Genomic DNA, 18,663 nt, shown 5'->3' with positions numbered 1-18,663 from the left:
AAGTTATTTAAACAAAAAAAAAAAATCGTTGTGTAGACTAGGAATCGAACTCGCACTCTTCTACACGAGACGCAGAAGTCTTAGATTCTGAGCTATGGAAACGACACGAAAGCTTTCCTTTCTGTGCGGAGTGTCGATCTAGGCATGAAGGTCCATTGTCGATTTTACTACACGATTTACGTATATATTTATCTTTTATTTACCGGTACGTAATATTATCATATTTTTGCAGTTTTTGAAGTGAATTCCGGAACGATGCTAGTAACAAACCAAATAGCCTGAATCTAAGTAACTCAATATTCGTTATCTTGTGTATCAGTGCTCTGGTCTCTGATCATGCGCAGTGTTTTACATCTGAGACTTAAGGATATTCAATCGTCTCATCCTTTTCTAGGGAAACTGTACATATTCAATTAACCCATTTGATCCCAAGACACTTTCAATGATTGGAATATCAATATTTCAGAATTGCCCAAATTATTTTTTATTAAAAATGTTGGTGTTTCTTATATATTCCTACTTATTGACACATAAGAAACAAAATAAGATGATTATTGGTCCTCTCAAATCATTTATGCCGTAAATAATGCATGTTCCCATTTGGGAACAGTGGGAGTAAAGGGGTTAATAAAACAATTATTAAGGTTACTTTTTGACTCTCCGTTGTATATATTTATTATTATTATTATTATTATTATTATTATTATTATTATTATTATTTTACATAACAGTCATTAGCCCCTGAAATAGTGTAATAGACCTTTTGAGTTAAAAAAAAAATTGTTTATCATAAAAAGGCTTGCTAATGAGCCAATTACAATCAATTTGGCAGTACTTTTCTTTAGTGCTTTGGTATAATAACTAATTTTACGCTAATAGTTATAGAACAGTTATAAAGACTAATGTGTATCTTAATCCTTTGCAAATACATAGCAAGATTTATTACATTCCATTGTTGTTTGGTGTTGTAGTGTTGAATACTGACACTTGGCAAGCTGCAGGGGTGGTCACAGAGAGTGGAAAGAGAGCACAGAGGAAGCAGAGTGAGCACAAGGAAGGAGAGAGAGAGAGCACAGAGAGTACAGAAAGAGAAGAGAGAGCACAGTGAGTACAGAAAGAGAAGAGAGAGGACAGAAAGAGCACAGATAAGATAGAGAGAACACAGAGAAGACACAGAGAGCGCAGTGAGGGCAGGGAGAGAATAGAGAGGGACGACAGAAAGGGAATATAGAGGACAGGGTGAAAATAGAGAGAACAGACAGGCCAAAGTGAGTACAGAGAGAGTACAAAGGACGTAAATAGAATACAGGAAATTCAAATAGAGTTCAGAGAGGGCAACCAGAGCACAGAGAAGGCACACAGAGCACAGAGAGAAAGTAGAGAGGACAAAGAGACAAAAGAGAGGGCAGATAGAGCACAGAGAGAAAGTAGAGAGGATCGAGAGATCACTGAGAGGGCAGAGAGAGCACAGAGAGAAAGTAGAGAGGACAAAGAGACAAAAGAGATGGCAGATAGAGCAAAGAGAGAAAGTAGAGAGGATAGAGAGATCACTGAGAGGGTAGAGAGACAACAGAGAGGGCAGAGAGAAAGACAGAGAGAGAAAGTAGTGAGTAATGGGAGACATCAGAGAGGACAGGGAGAGCACAGAGGGGACAGGAAGAGCACAAAGAGACAAGGATAGCAGAGAGGGGACAGAGAAAGGAGAAGCAAAGCAGAGAGGGGACAGGGTGAGCACAGAGGGAAAAGGGAGAGCACAGACGGAGCAGGGAGAGGACAGAGGGGGGCAGAGGGAGGACAGAATAGGCAGGGAGAGACCAGAGGGGAAACGAAGAGACCACGAGGTCAGGAAGAGACCAGAGGGGACAGGAAAAACAGAGAGAACAGGGAGAAGACAGAGGGCACAGGGAGAGACAAGAGTGGACAGGAAGAACACAGAGTCGACAAAGAGGGCAGGCAGAGACCAGAGGGGCCAGAAAGAAGACAGAGGGAACAGAGAGAAGAGAGACGGAGCAGTGAGAGACCAGAGGGGAAAGGGAGAACACAGAGTGCACAGAGGGGAGACAGAATGGTCAGGAAGAACACAGAGGGGCAGAGAGAAGACAGAGGGGACAGGGAGAGACCAAAGGGGAGAGGAAAAACACAGTGGGAACAGAGAGAAGAGTGGGGGCAGGGAGAGACCAGATGGGACAAGAACACAGAGGGAACAGAGAGAAGACAGAGGGGTCAGGGAGAGACCAAAGGGGACAGGAAGAACACAGAGGAAGCAGATAGAAGACAGAGGGGTCAGGGAGAGACCAAAGGGAACAGGAAAGAACACAGAGGGAACAGAGAGAAGAGAGAGGGGGCAGGGAGAGACCAAATTGGACAAGAAGAACACAGAGGGAACAGAGAGAAGAGAGAGGGGGCAGGGAGAGACCAAATTGGACAAGAAGAACACAGAGGGAACAGAGAGAAGAGAGAGGGGTCAGGAAGAGACCAAAGTGGACAGGAAGAAGACAGAGGAAACAGAGAGAAGACAGAGGGGTCAGGGAGAGACCAAAGTGGACAGGAAGAAAACAGAGGGAACAGAGAGAAGACAGAGGGGTCAGGGAGAGACCAAATTGGACAGTAACAACACAGTGGGAACAGAGAGAAGACAGAGAGGTCAGGGAAAGCCCAAAGGGAACAGGAAGAACACAGAGGGAACAGAGAGAAGGGAGAGGGGGCACGGAAAGACCAAATTGGACAAGAACACAGACGGAACAGAGAGAAGACAGAGGGGTCAGGGAGAGACCAAGGTAGAGAGGAAGAACACAGAGGGAACAGAGAGAAGAGAGAGAGGGGGGTAGGGAGAGACCAAATTGGACAAGAAGAACACAGAGAAGACAGAGGGGTCAGGGAGAGACCAAAGGGGACAAGAACACAGACGGAACAGAGAGAAGACAGAGGGGTCAGGGAGAGACTAAAGGGGACAGGAAGAACATAGAGGGAACAGTGAGAAGACAGAGGGGTCAGGGAGAGACCAAATTGGACAAGAAGAACACAGGGGGGAATAGAGAGAAGACAGAGGGGTCAGGGAGAGACCAAAGGGGCCAGGGAGAGAGCCTAGGGGACAAGAAGAACACAGACGGGTCAGGGAGAGACCAAAGGGGTTAGGAAGAACACAGAGGGAACAGAGAGAAGAGAGAGGGGGTAGGGAGAGAAAAAAAATTGGACAAGAAGAACACAGAGGGAACAGAGAGAAGACAAAGGGGTCAGGGAGAGACCAAAGGGAACAAGAAGAACACAGAGGGAACAGAGAGAAGACAGAGGGGTCAGGGAGTGACCAAAGGGGACAAGAAGAATACAGAGAGAAGACAGGGGTTGGGGAGAGACCTAAGGGGACAGGAAGAACACAGAGGGAACATAGAGAAGAGAGAGAGGGCAGGGAGAGACCAGAGGGGACAGGGAGAGACTCTAGGGGACGAGATGAACACAGAGGGAACAGAGAGAAGAGGGAGGGGGCAGGGAGACACCAAAGGGGACAGGAAGAACACAGAGGGAACAGAGATAAGAGAGAGAGGGCAGGGAGACACCAAAGGGGACAGGAAGAACACAGAGGGAACAGAAATAAGACAGAGGGGTGAGGGAGAGACAAAAGGGGACAGGAAGAACACAGAGGGAACAGAGAGAAGACAGAGGGGTCTGGGAGAGACCAAATTGGACAATAACAACACAGAGGGAACAGAGAGAAAACAGAGGGGTCAGGGAGAGACCAAAGTGGAGAGGAAGAACACAGAGGGAACAGAGAGAAGACAGAGGGGTTAGGGAGAGACCAAATTGGACAATAACAACACAGAGGGAACAGAGAGAAGACAGAGGGATCAGAGAGAGACCAAAGGGGACAGGAAGAACACAGAGGTAACAGAGAGAAGAGTTAGGGGGCAGGGAGAGACCAAATTGGACAAGAAGAACACAGAGGTAACAGAGAAAATAGAGAGGGGTCAGGGAGAGACCAAAGGGAACAGGAAGAACACAGAGGGAACAGAGAGAAGAGAGGGGTGTGGGGAGAGACCAAATTGGACAAGAAGAACACAGAGGGAACAGAGAGAAGACAGAGGGGTCAGGGAGAGACCAAAGGGGACAAGAAGAATACAGAGGGAACAGAGAGAATACAGAGGGGTCAGGGAGAGACCAAAGGGGCCAGGGAGTGACCAAAGGGGACAAGAAGAACAGAGAGGAGTCAGGGAGGGACCAAAGGAGTTAGGAAGATCACAGAGGCAACAGAGAGAAGAGAGAGGGAGTAGGGAGAGAGAAAAAAATTGGACAAGAAGAACACAGAGGGAACAGAGAGAAGAGAGAGAGGGCAGGGAGAGACCAGAGGGGACAGGGAGAGACCCTTGGGGACAATATGAACACAGAGGGAACAGAGAGAAGAGGGAGGGGGCAGGGAGAGACCAAAGGGGATAGGAAGAACAGAGAGGGAACAGAGAGAAGAGAGAGAGGGCAGGGAGAGACCAAAGGGGACAGGAAGAACACAGAGGGAACAGAAATAAGACAGAGGGGTCAGGGAGAGACCAAAGGGGACATTAAAGAACACAGAGGGAACAGAGAGAAGACAGAGGGGTCAGGGAGAGACCAAAGGGGACATTAAAGAACACAGAGGGAACAGAGAGAAGAGAGAAGAGAGAGGGGGCAGGGAGAGACCAAATTGGACAAGAAGAACACAGAGGGAACAGAGAGAAGACAGAGGGGTTAGGGAGAGACCAAATTGGACAATAACAACACAGAGGGAACAGAGAGAAGACAGAGGGGTCAGGTTGAGACCAAAGGAGACAGGAAGAACACAGAGGTAACAGAGAGAAGAGATAGGGGGCAGGGAGAGTCAAAAGTGGACAAGAAGAACACAGAGGTTACAGAGAGAATAGAGGGGGGGGTCAGGGAGAGACCAAAGGGGACAGGAAGAACACAGAGGGAACAGAGAGAAGAGAGGGGGGGTAGGGAGAGACCAAATTGGACAAGAAGAACACAGAGGGAACAGAGAGAAGACAGAGGGGTCAGGGAGAGACCAAAGGGGACAAGAAGAATACAGAGGGAACAGAGAGAAGACAGAGGGGTCAGGGAGAGACCAAAGGGGATAGGAAGAACACAGAGGGAACAGAGAGAAGACAGAGGGGTCAGGGCGAGACCAAAGGGGCCAGGGAGAGACCGAAGGGGACATGAAGAACGCAGAGGGGTCAGGGAGAGACCAAAGGAGTTAGGAAGATCACAAAGGGAACAGAGAGAAGAGAGAGGGGGTAGGGAGAGAAAAAAATTGGACAAGAAGAACACAGAGGGAACAGAGAGAAGACAGAGGGGTCAGTGAGAGACCAAGGGGGACAAGAAGAACTCAGAGGGAACAGAGAGAAGACAGAGGGGTCAGGGAGAGACCAAAGGGGACAAGAAGAACACAGAGGGAACAGAGAGAAGACAGAGGGGTCAGGGAGAGACCAAAGGGGACAAGAAGAATACAGAGAGAAGACAGAGGGGTTAGGGGGAGACCAAAGAGGACAGGAAGAATACAGAGGGAACAGAGAGAAGAGAGAGAGGGCAGGGAGAGACCAGAGGGGACAGGGAGAGACCCTAGGGTACAAGATGAACACAGAGGGAACAGAGAGAAGAGAGAGGGGGCAGGGAGAGACTAAAGGGGACAGGAAGAACACAGAGGGAACAGAGAGAAGAGAGAGAGGACAGGTAGAGACCAAAGGGGACAGGGAGAGACCCTAGGGATAAGATGAACACAGAGGGAACAGAGAGAAGACAGAGGGGCTAGGGAGAGACTAAAGGGGACAGGAAGAACAGAGAGAAGAGAGAGAGGGCAGGGAGAGACTCTAGGGGACAAGATGAACACGGAGTGAACAAAGAGGAGACAGAGGGGTCAGGGAGAGACGAGAGTGGTCGGAAAGAACACAGAGGGGGGAGAGAGAGAGAAGACAGAGGGGCCAGGGAGAGACGAGAGGGGACGGGAACAACACAGAGGGAACAGAGAGACCAGACAGACACAGTAGTCAAGGACGTAGGTGAAGTTACAGAGCGGAGGACCTGACCATAATTAACAGAAGCAATAAGAATCTGCAATGTAATATAATATAAGTGATAGCAAGAATATCTCTATCTCAGTACACTTAAGCAAAGCATAATGTCAATTAGGGATTGAGGGAATAATTTAAATACGGATATACTGTATATTTGAATATTTTGGAAATTATAGGTATTGTAATAAATATGTGCATGGAAAACAAACGATTGTCAATATAAATACTGCTGTGTTGCCAAGTGTACCTTTTTTTTTAGAAGCAGATGTCATTAGCTTCTACATTTCTACCTTTCTACTTTCGGCTGATATGCTAGCATACAAATATACTAAAACTTCCCCTCCCCCCATTTTATTTACAAGTAAATGTTTTGTCGAATTAAGCTATATAAATGTTATTTTCGAGCGTTGTTATGTCAAGAGTAATGAAGTAAGAATTTGTCGACTCACCTTGTTGTGTATGTATATGAGTTCAGTAAAGGGTAGGCTACTGGAGTTAATAGGTGAATACAAAATGCTATAGAAGGGGTAATAGGGAACAGAAGGTTCCCAAGTCAGTTTTTTCTCTCCCCCTCCCGCCGCGTGATTATAAACATGTGAGAATGGTTGGAAAAGGAAATATGTAAATGTATTTGTATTGTAAAGCATTAATTATTCTGAAATTTGAAAAGTGCAAAAGGGGCTGCTTTGTGTTATTCCTTCCACTTCCTGTACACTCCGGACTGCTGGTGCTTTATTGCTCCTGTTGCCCTTTCATTACATACAGGGTTAGAAGGACGAAGAGGTGAGATATGCCCGGGTCTCAAACATCGAAGACATGATAGCCACCACATGTCTCCGATATGCGTATTTCACGAGGAGTGAATGTTCTGCAGAACACGCAGTAAAAATTGCAGCTTCTTAGCATGAAATTTGTGGGAGCATATAGAATTTGAATGCGAGTAAATGCAGGAAAATAAAAGTGTGGAAATATGACTTTAAAATGTCGATTTTCTGTGACGAAAACCTATTTGAGATTGTGAAACATAAGTGAAACATGAGTTGTGAGAGCGTTTATGTTGATAAAATGTGGTGAACGTAAAAATGAAAGATGTCTATTTATATTTGTTTGCAAAAAAGGGAAATAGCTTTTATAATGGACATAATTTCACCCAGCTCTTCCTTAAAGGGGAGGATGTGGGCAATATTATATAAAAAATAGCGTGTTAAAAGTTTAGTGCACGTAGAAGTTGTGTTTAGTATTTAAATGCCAAAAGATACAAATAAGGCTTTGTGGTAGACTTGAAAGTTATTTTACCGAAATGTTAAATTTTCTGAAATCATATTGTGATTACAGTGATGCTATTTTGCACACAAGTTAATGTAAGCGAGATGTATCAATTTATTCAAGGGCATTTTAATAGCTTAGAAGTAATTTTTTATTTGTCACTACTATATTTTGTCATATATTTTGCCATCTATTTTTCCCGTTATTTTATTGTCTAGTTTCTCTTCCATTTTCTCTCTGTCTCTCTTGTATTTTGTCCGATATGTCCCAGAGTATTTTCCCTCTTTTGTGTTCTGGTTTCCCGTGTATTTTGTCCTCTATTTTGCAGTGATTTTTTTTTTTTTTTGCATTTTCTTTCTATTTCCTCTTTATATTGAACTCTATTTTCCTTTGTTATCTCCTATTTTGCATTTATTTCTCCTGTAATACTTCCTTTATGTACTGTCTATCTATTTTTCTACAATTTCTGCTTTATTTTGTTCTTAATTTTCGCTGAAATGTCCCCTTTATTTTTTCTTGTATTATGTGCAGTATTTTCCAGTGTCTCCTTTATTATCCCCTCTAGTTTCCATTCTATTTTCCCGATCTATTTCCTCCTCTATTGTTGCTCTTTTGCCAGTATTTTGTCCTCTGTTTTCCCTGTAATTTTCAATTATTGTGTCTATAATTTCTAATTTTTCCTCTCTATTTACTCCTGTATTTTGGGACGTATTTTCTGCTCTATTTTCTCTCCTATTTTCTCCTTTATTTCCCTAATGTTTTCATCTCTATTTTGTCTGCATTTTGTTCTCTATTTTTGCATCTATTTTCCACTCTATTTTCTTCGCTATTTTGTTTTATAATATCTTGCGTATTCTTTGCTTTACTTTGTTATCTCTTTGGCTGTACTTTCCTTTCTTTTTCACCTCTATTTTGTGTGTATTAACCCTTTACTTGTCTATTTTCTCGTTTATTTTCTTCTCCATTTTGTCTTCTATTTTACCCCGTATATTCTCCTCTATTACTGCATCTTTTCTCTCCATTATTGCTATGTTTTCTGCTTTATTATTCTGTCTATTTTGTGGTCAAATTTCTATCTACTTTGTATTCTTCTTCCATTTTCCGTCTATTTTCTCCTGTATTTTCCCTCTATTTTCTCAACTGTTATTATCTTCTTTGTTATCTCTCTCTTACCTCTCGCAAGAGGAGATAGAAGGAAAATAGACGACAAGGTACAGAGGAAAAGAGAGGGTGTAATAGGGCAGAAAATGGAGAGGAAATTAGGGGATAAATAGAGGCGGAAATAGAAAGAAAATGAGGGCAAAATACACTGGAACATAGAGGATGTAGAGGGAAAATACAGAGAGAACGTAGAGGAGCAAATGAAGAGAAAATAGAGAGAAAGTATAAGGGAAAAATAGAGAGGAGATTAGAGGAAAGAATAGAAAAATAGAGGGAATAATAGAGGAGAGAAGTAAAGAGGTATAATAGACGAAAAATAGGGGGATAGTAAAGGAGAAAGTGGAGGGGATAATATAGGAAAAGTTGATGAGATAATAAAGTGACAAATAGGGAAAAACGTAGAGGAGAAAATAGAGGGGAACATAAAGGGGATAATAGAGGAGAAAATATAGGGGATACTAGAGTGAACAAAACAGAGGAGGAAATACAAGGCAAATTAGAGGGAGTACTGTAATAGAGAAGAAAATAGAGGATGAAATAAAGGATAATATAGAGATGGAAAAGAGAGGAGAAAATAGGTGGATATTAAGAGAAAAGAAATGGGAAATAGAGGGGAAAATACAGGGAAATATAGAGGAGAAAATGGATAGGAAAATAGAAGGGATAATAGGAGGAATATAAAAGTGTAGATGAGAAAATAGAGGGTATAATAGAGAGAATATGCAGGAGAAAATAGAAGGGAATATAGAGGAGGAAATGGAAAGGACATTAGAGGGATAATAGAGGAGGGAAAAGAAGAAAATTGATAATATAGAGGGGAAAATGGAGGGGAATAGATAGAAGAAAATAGATCGAAATAGAGAGAAAAGAGAGGAACAATAGACGAGAAAAGGTAGGAGAAAATAGAGTGGAAAATATATGGGATAATAGAAGTGGAGAGGGAGGGAGGGAGGGAGGGAGGGAGAGTAGAGAAAAATGGAGGGATAATAGATGAGGAAATAAAGTAGAAAATAGATGGGATAATAAAGGAGAATGTAGATGGGCAAATTGAGAGAAGAGAGAATAGATGGGGAAATACAGGGGAAAATAGAGGACAAATAGATCGATATAGAAAGAAAATGTATGAGTGAGAAAATAGAGGGGATAATAGATGGAAAAGAGAGAAGGAAAAGGAAGCGAAAGTGAAGTAGATAATAGAGGGAAAGTAGAGGTAGAGGATAAAATATATAGGGGGTAAATAGAAGGGTGAAGAGTTAAGAGGGGAGATATAGAGGAGAAAGCAGAGGGATAATAGAGGGGATAACGAAGAGGAAAACAGGGGAGAAAATAGAGAGGATACTAGAGCGGGCAGTAGAGGAGAAAATAGGGGGATAATGGAGTATAAAGTAGAGGGAATTGTATTGGAGGAGAAAATAGGAGGGATATACAGAAGAGACAGCGGAGGAGAATATAGAGGTATAATAGAGTTGAAAATAGAATGTAATAGAGCAGAAAATTTGGGGAAAATAGAGGAGAAAATGAAGAGGATAATAGAGTTGAAAATTAAAGCGAAAATACATGGAAAGTAGAGGCGATAATAGAGTAGAAAATAGAGGGAATAATTAATACCGAGAATGTGTTTTTTTTTTAGTTGAAATTTTATTTTTTTTTTATTTATTTATTTTTATTATTTTTTTTTTTTACCTTGGGGGATTTAGTGAAGTGAATTTTTAATGGCAGGCAGAGTAACTATCTCATGCCCCCATGTTTTAGATTGCTACCAGTGCACTTCATTAGAACCAGGTACCCAGCTTCGAAGCCGTTAGCCCTGTGATTAATTTTATATTGTGCGCCATGGAATTAAATATGGACTCCGATGGTCCGTTTGTTCGCGAGACGGTGTCTCGAAGAGTCCGAGATGACGAGCCAATGTTGCCAATTGAGCTATTTTGTTAAATATTATTGAAAATTGTTGTTTTTTTTTGCAAACAACTTGTTTTGTCTTTTATATTGCTGAAATAGGGATTTAGAAACTTTTGACGCTAGAAAGTAATGGTTTCTATATTGATAATAAGGAATAAGACAAATGTTGAAGTACTGTTTAGGAATTTTTGGTGATACGTGTGTTGGCAATAATGAAATGCAGGGCATGGAGTGCAACATGAAAATGGCTGACTTTTTGTGAAGTGCGTAAATTTATTGTGCTGTGATTTTTGGAATAGAAAATGGATATAAGTATGCCAGGTAAGAATATTTGGGAAAATTTTGGCCTGTGAGAGTTATAAATGAGTTAGAGGTACTTGAGAAACCGTTCAATAAAGTTGAGCAAATGAATGTAGGCCTAGATGGGTAGTAGCTGTAGGTAATTCGTTTGGAGGTTTCTGGGGCAATGGGTTGTAATGTAATATTGATAAATGTATCGTAATTTCGCGACGATAACGTATAATTTAATTATATGATATGTAGGTGACGTATAATTTAATTATATGATGTGTAGGTGTACTGGTCTATGCAGTTCCTGTATCTAGAGGTTTCATAGGTTACCGAAGATTTAAACGACTTTTGTCATGTTTCAGGACATTTTGGGGTAGTTTGAGAGCAGGTGTTTGATTCTGTGGAGTGACACAGAAGATGAGAATGGTAGTGAAGCTGCACTGTGAGAGGAGATGGGAGGCAACTGTGGAACAAATTGCAGTGACGATACATGCATAAAGTGGTAAATATGGATTACAAACTAATGCCGATATTTAAACACAGTAAATTAGGAGTAAAAAGTTGTGCATGTTGTATTATCAGTGCATATCTTGCTGTTTCATAGGTTGCGAAAAATGTAAGGCACTTGTAAAGAAATGTGATTGTCAAGTGCTGTATTGCAGGGTATTTTGGGTCAGTTGCGGAGAGGAGGCAGCTCTGGGGCAGGAGATGAGAGATAACTGTGGGTGAAATACAGTCAGGAAACATGAATAAACTGGTAAATATGAATTTGTAACTGGTGTCGATATTGAGACACAGTAAATTAGCAGTAATAATAAAACAGTCACAGCATATAGTTGAAAGTTAAAATTGTGTGGACTTTGGTTTCTGAAGATAAGCATGTTCTGTTATCAGTGCATATGTTGCTTTTTCATAGTTTGCGGAAAATGTAAGCCTCTTGTAAAGAGATGTGATTGTTATGTGTCCTGTTGCAGGGTATTTTGGGGGCGATTGTGGTCTGGAGGCGGCTTTGGGGCAGGAGATGGGAGACAGGTGTGGATCAAATAGCAGTCGGGAAATATGCATAGCTAGTGTCGATATTGAAACACAGTAAGTTAGCATAGACAGTGGATGTAGGTTTCTGAAGATTTGTATGTTGTATTAACAGTGTAGCTTGCATATCTTGCTATTTCATAGGTTGCGGAAAATGTAAGGCACTTGTAAAGAAATGTGATGTGTCGTGTTGCAGGGTATTTTGGGGCCGTTGTGGACTGGAGGTGGCTCTGGGACAGGAGATGGAAGACAGCTGTGGTTGAGATACCAGTCGGAAAATGTGCTTAAACTGGTGAATATGAATTACTAATTAGTGTCTATATTGAAATATAGTGAATTAGCAGTAGTAATAATACAAGGACAGAATATGGTTAAGAATAAAATTTTGTGTATTTAGCTTTGTGGAAAATGTTATGTTTTATTTAATGATGCTCGCAACTGCAGAGATTATATCAGCATTGCTGGATGTGCCGGAATTTTGTCCCGCAGGAGTTGCTTTACATGCCAGTAAATCTAGTGACATGAGCCTGTACTTAAATGCTATCGACCTGGCCTGGGGTCGAACCCGCAACCCTGGGCATAGAAAGCCAGCGGCTTTGTGAAGATTTGCATGTTGTATTAAGAGTGGAGTTTACATAACTGTTGATATGTAGTGGAAAATGTAAGCACTTGTAAAGAAATGTGATTGTCATGTGTCTTGTTGCAGGGTATTTTGGGGCAGTTGCGGAGTGGAAAAGGCTCTGGGACAGGAGGTGGGAGATAGCTGTGGATGAAATACCAGTCAGGAAACATGCATAAACTGGTAAATATGAATTACTAAGTAGTATTAAAGTGTCGTAGAACTTGTATTTGGATTATAGACTCTATGTACAGTGTGAAAAGGATACGACTACATTAATTTGGAGAATAGAGTGTTTAGGTTGCAATTAACCCTAAAGTCAAATGTCTTTTCGATATTTGAATAGGCGTAATGGTTGTGTAAAGTTTGAATGCCATTATGGTAAAACTATTGAGTATTAAGGCAAGATAGGAATGCAGAGGAACCGAAAAATTATTGGGCATTGGCATAAACGTAATACGGTGAACGCCAGTAGGGGGAAGTTATCCCCACCCGCGCCACTCGGCACCTCGCTCGCATGCTCTCTCTCTCTCTCTCTCTACTATCTGTCCTGCTTCGATGGATCACTGCCTACCACATTGTAATATGTACGAACAGGGACGCATTAGACACCTACCACAATGTAATAAGTACAATCGATGGATTACTGCCTACCACAATGTAATAGGCATTAGACAACAGTCCACCACATATACTAACACAACACAACACAATACAATACACTCGTAATGACTAGCAAGAAGTCCATGCTCCTCAGCCCACCACATGTACTAACACAACACAAACAACAAAAGTGGGCATTAGACAACAGCATAAAAAAACCAAAGGGAAAAACGTAATATGACAACACAGGCCACCACATGTACTAACACAACACAAACAATGTAATGTGGTTTTTTCATTGAACAATACTCACATGTTAACTTCGCACTGCCTCACTGTCCAATGCACACCATCAGTTTGGCGCTAATTTCATATTTTTCCCACAGGTTGGACACTTGTAATGACTAGCAAGTAGTCCATGCTCCTCACAGTACCTTACTGTATCTGCCTTCAAATTCTCCCTGGACAATTTGAGGAAGAAGTACACGTCTTTGGTACGGCTCATCACAACACGTGGTTCCGTCTGTACACAAAGCTGGACACGGACACAATGGAGCTCTACCAGCGAGCGTTAACACTTATGCCACCTCCGCAATCAACCCCTACCAAGTTACATTCACAAGCCCGCCACTTCTACCCTCGGTCATTGTCCCCAGTGCCATTCTTCTGCAATACGTTATGGCAGTTCCCTTAAACAGAAATACATTCATTTTCCCTTCTATCCCCAACTCGCCTCGGTAGCCGAGAGGTCTAAAGCGTGCATTTAGCGTTTAGTTACGAACTTACTTGGATCGAACCTTACCCTCTGCGAAGTCATGAGAAAAAAAAGAGAGAGAGAGAGAGAGAGAGAGAGGCAGATAGGACGAACTCCCTCTTTTGGTTCATAGATGTCGCATCTTTTTGTTGCACTTTCCTACACTAGATGTCACCCCACCCTAAACCCCCTGTTTCCACTCTTTCCCGCTAGAGTGTGTGGTGAGCTTGTAGGGGAAAAGTGGAAAGGGGTCGTGGGCGGAGCTTAGCGTTCGCCGTATTACGTTTTTCCCCAATTATTGCTTTGACATTTGTTGGAAAGATACTTGATTAGTGTGGAAACGTACAAAATAAACTTATTAAAAATGCATTTACAGTGTTATGAAAGTTTGAGGGATATTTTGCATCGCTGCACTTTAGGATTGTTTGGCAAGTATATGCTGAAAGTATGGTTATGTTGATAAATACGTATTCCCTTGTATCGGTTACACATGTCATAGCTGTGGATTAGATTTATGAAATGTTGATTTAAAATCGTAAAAGAAAACTTGACAGCTGACTAGTTATGGATACTGTTGATTTTAGAATTTGGCTGCTGACTTGAATATGTTTAGTTAATGTGGAACGGTGTTATGGTACAGTTGAAATGAATGTGCCTGCATACAATTGTAAGGCCGGGTGCACACAGAATCAGATGTGGTGCGACACGACATTTTGTCTCGTGGTACTTGTCTCCCATTGATTTCTTATGATGTGGTGCACACATAATCAGATGCGGCGCGACGGTCGTGAGCAGACACAAGGAGACACGAAGAGACAACATCGAATGACTGCTAGAAGTTTGTCGCGAGGAGAGTGTCTGATAGTTGCAGTGCAATGCGCATGCGTTAGTAGTGGCTATGATTGCATGCTTTCATTATCTACAAAAAATACTATTGTTGTGTAGTGCACATTATTCATAATATACTTCGAGGTGGATAAATTAGTTGATTTAATACAGGAAAGTTACATTCTGTACAATCTTTGAAACAATATCACGAGAATAATGTGGTTTCTGAAAATATGTGAAAAATTGCAAATGAGATGAAAGCACCAGGTGAATAATAATTTATAATAATAATAACACTGCGTAACAAATGTTAGCATTTTTTTTTTTTTTTGCGCTAAGCATGTGCTATATGTTTTCTAGATAATTTGAGCCTCCTGAATACGAATATGACAATAAAAACAGTTGTTGGTTACGGTTTTATGAGAAATTTTGGAATTTATATCTATTCAAAATATTGTTTTATATAATGACAATAAGGCTAAATAGGCCTATTCACTGTTCAGAAGATTACAGCTTTCTTTTTCTGCATTTTCTTTTACACTGGACATCAGGTACATCACGAGCTAAAGTCCAACAATAGTCTGGTAGCATATTGGTACACCATTGTCCTTGGTATCTTTTTTCTATAGTTTAAATTTTTTGATGGAAGTGTTCATCATGCTCATCACTGAAATCGCACAATTCTCGGGAAATTTTACAACCCCTAGTTTAATACGCCAACAGTAAATTTTTCAGTAGTTATTCATAGTTCTCACTTCTACAGTTATCCAGAGAATTAATTAATTGAATCTCCTTGAATGCAATCCAGATGGCTGTCTCTTTTCCTTCCAGCAAAGATGCGAAGTGGTTGTCAATTATTTCTCTAATTTGTGGTCCATTGAGAACTCCCTCTTTTATTTTTGAATCACTAATAGCAGGAAATGTTAAGGAATGCGTGCTGGTCCGAGTCCTCATGGGGGAAGAAATTATTTCATGAAATTTCGGCCAGTGTATAGGACAGGTGCCCACCTAGCATCGTGATGCACTTGGGGAGCTATGATAGGTAGCGAAAGCCAGATATAACGACTGGGGGGGATCATCCTGCTAACCACATGATACCTCTATTGTAGTTGGATGATCGTCCACCTCTGTTTTGGGGTGTGGACGTGAGGCCAGCAGCTGGCTGGCTGGCTGGTTGGTTGGTCTGGGGTCTTCACGGGGTGTAGTGCCACGGATTATTAATAGCAGGAAATTTTTCCTGGATATTTTTAAATGGTTCAGTTTTATAATTTATGCCTTTAACAAAATTCTTCGTTAACCCTAACTTATTGTGTAAAAGGGGTAAAATTACTTCGCTTTCAGGTACAAGGGGTTGATGCATAATATTTTGTTTCCTTGGCTCTAGTGATTATCATTTTATTTTATAATGCTTATCTCGAGCGCGAGTCCACACCTGTGGAGTAATGGTCAGCGCGTCTGGCCGCGAAACCAGGTGGCCCGGGTTCGAATTCCGATCAGGGCAAGTTACCTGGTTGAGGTTTTTTTCCGAGGTTTTCCCTGAACCAAATAAGAGCAAATGCTGAGTAACTTTCGGTGCTGGATCCTGGACTCATTTCATTCAGACGCTAAGTAACCTAGATGTTGATACAGCGTCGTAAAATAACCCAATAAAATAAAATAAAAATCAAATATCTCGAGCGTGACTGTCCAATTCGTACAGAAAGCAGCAAAATTTTGTGTAGCGTAATTGCATTCCAAAAAGCAATGCTACAACCTTCAAATCCGCTCATATAAACCATTCGTACTTTCAATATCATTAAAGCACACTTTAAAGAAATACACGTCTTACACAGAATACTAACACCACAGAAATATCGTGGTAAACTGAAGCATTTTCATATGGTGAACCCATTTCTTCCCCTCCAAATGGAACCGAAAAGGGCAATAAAACAATTTCTGCTTCTAGAAGTGGTTTTGACATGGTGATATATTGCAAAATATAAACTACAGTAATGTAATTAAAGCTCACCGTGAAAGAAATGCACATCTCAAGTAAAATGAGGTAAACTCAAGTGAATTTATACCTCGAACCTGTTTCACTCCCTCGAAATAGACTCGTAGAAGGGCAATAAAATAATTTCCCTTTGTACAAGTGCTTTTAACATGGTTCCCTACTTATACTAATATTGTTTTCACATAAAGGGTCTTCACATTTGTAAAATGAAATAATTACACACGAAATATGGTGATTTTTTAAATAAAATGCATAGAAAATGAATTATATTGTGCAACTGGAAAACTTGAAGTGATGGAACATTTTGCTTGTTATTTTTTTAATTTAGGAGGTCGAAATTAGTAAGAATTTGTTAGTTTTATGCCTGGCGCAAAATGACTGTTGACCAGTGTAATTTGTAGTAAGCCTAATTCTCAGCTCTATACTATCACTCATTATTGATTTAATATATTATTTTTCTTTATTGTGAGTTGTGAAGTAGTCATAAACATAAAAAGTGACGTTTGTGCAGTACATTTTAATTTTAAGACTCTTTCAATCGTATAGATTTTTAGGAGCTTGTGTCCTTAGGAAATAATAAGCAAATACAATAGAATTTTTCATATAGACAGTCCTCTATTATTGATGCCATTTTTCTAGCCTAGGCCAGTTTTCCAATCCCACAGCCAGCAAATCAGTTGTCGCGAGCAGACAGTTTTAAGCTGTCGCGAGGAGTTGTAAAGCAAAATGTAGTGTCGCGCCGTGCCGTGTCACATCGCGTCTGATTCTGTGTGCACCTGGCTTAAAGGAGGACTGTTTTGAAGTTTACTTATGCCTATTGGTATTGTGGAAATTGTTTTCATCTGAGTGCAGTCCTGTTAGGTGAAATAACAATAAGGAATGATGTGGTCATATATGTAGAAAATTGATTTTAATCTCATTGTACAGCTGTTTAGTGAAATAACTCTTTTGATACCTTATTGCCTTGTGAACATAGACATTTTTGTAATGATGTTGAATTCTTGTGCTGCTGGTTAGAGTTGGGCAGACTGCCTCTTATTATTGGTGGATCTTAGTTGTGCTATCTCCTCAGTCTCGCTCAGTGCACATATACCTAACATAGCCAAATGACTCATTGATAGAGAGCACGAGATTTTCTTGGTTCTGATATTACCGATACTACTCACTGTCGACAGTATCGGAAGACTAGACAGGATTGTAGTAATGATCTCGAGGTGTGCAGTTGTATAGGAAGCATTTTCCGGTTGTTTAAATATATATACCTAATCAGTTGCACTGTAATTTCTTGAATTGATAGCTCAATGTCTAAGGAAAGTGTAGAAAAAAAATGGAACTGAAAATTTTTTTTGGAAAGTGAGAAAAAAAAAAATTAACTTTGATGGAGATTGATCTGTTGAGAATATATATTTACACTTTCAAGTTTGGTAAGCCACAAACTTTTTTGTTTTTCACGTTAGATGGAGGGTCAAACTGAGGGAAATGTTGAGAAAGAATGGAAATTACTTTTAAAATTCACGAATTACAGTGATGAGTGGTGATTAAGCTGGCAGTCAGTTGGCTGTATGATAACAGGCTGACAAGTAAACCTTCACCTGAGGTAAAAAACAATAAAAATGAAACGAATATTATTGGAATCAGTATAATAAAATAGGAATAATCCTGAAATTTCGCAACTCGATTGCAGTTAACAAGTGTGATACACAGCGCAGAACACTAGGCTTTAAAACATACCTTCAACTATAGCGATTAATGCTTAAGAAAGAAAGCAACAATGCGGTCATGATGTTACTTAAGGCATCGTATTTCCAGAATCTGTGTTTTCAACTGGGAATTCATGTAGCACAAAAGTGATACTAATGAAAAAAATGTTGGAAAAAACAAATTGTCAGTACACCACCCGCACTTTAAGCTGATTTTGCACAGGTGGTATATAATCTTTGTACATTTCGGATACAATAAGTTACTGAAGTACTCCGTAGTGTTTTGTAGACGTTTCGCTCTTGGATGCCAATCCAGCTAACACCCAATCATACCGATGCACCTGTTGGAATCAGCATAATAAAATGGAAACTACTGGTAAACAAGAGTCTGTAGTTTCAATATTGTTGTGTTGTTGTTTTATGTCAGTTGAATCGTTAAAATATAGGCCTACATCATGTGAAATTTATGGAATCATATGCTT

At 40.7% G+C, this 18,663-nt stretch overlaps 1 long non-coding RNA gene across 5 annotated transcripts in view; it reads left to right on the top strand.

Annotated features, from left to right (window-relative positions):
- The window catches only part of LOC138716234 (uncharacterized), a 79,121-nt gene that overhangs the window by 51,036 nt on the left and 9,422 nt on the right, over positions 1–18,663 (top strand). For all 5 annotated transcript variants that reach the window (XR_011336603.1, XR_011336604.1, XR_011336602.1 and 2 more), the window contains 6 exons: positions 972–1,104; positions 11,015–11,154; positions 11,315–11,409; positions 11,627–11,741; positions 11,881–11,976; positions 12,391–12,486. This is a non-coding gene — a long non-coding RNA (uncharacterized lncRNA). The remainder of the gene's footprint in view (positions 1–971; positions 1,105–11,014; positions 11,155–11,314; positions 11,410–11,626; positions 11,742–11,880; positions 11,977–12,390; positions 12,487–18,663) is intronic.

Source organism: Periplaneta americana, chromosome 16, assembly GCF_040183065.1.
Source record: "Periplaneta americana isolate PAMFEO1 chromosome 16, P.americana_PAMFEO1_priV1, whole genome shotgun sequence".
In the NCBI taxonomy this organism is placed as follows: domain Eukaryota; kingdom Metazoa; phylum Arthropoda; class Insecta; order Blattodea; family Blattidae; genus Periplaneta; species Periplaneta americana.
The sequence above is the reverse complement of the archived record's forward strand: the minus strand, read 5'-3'. Positions and strand labels throughout refer to the sequence as shown.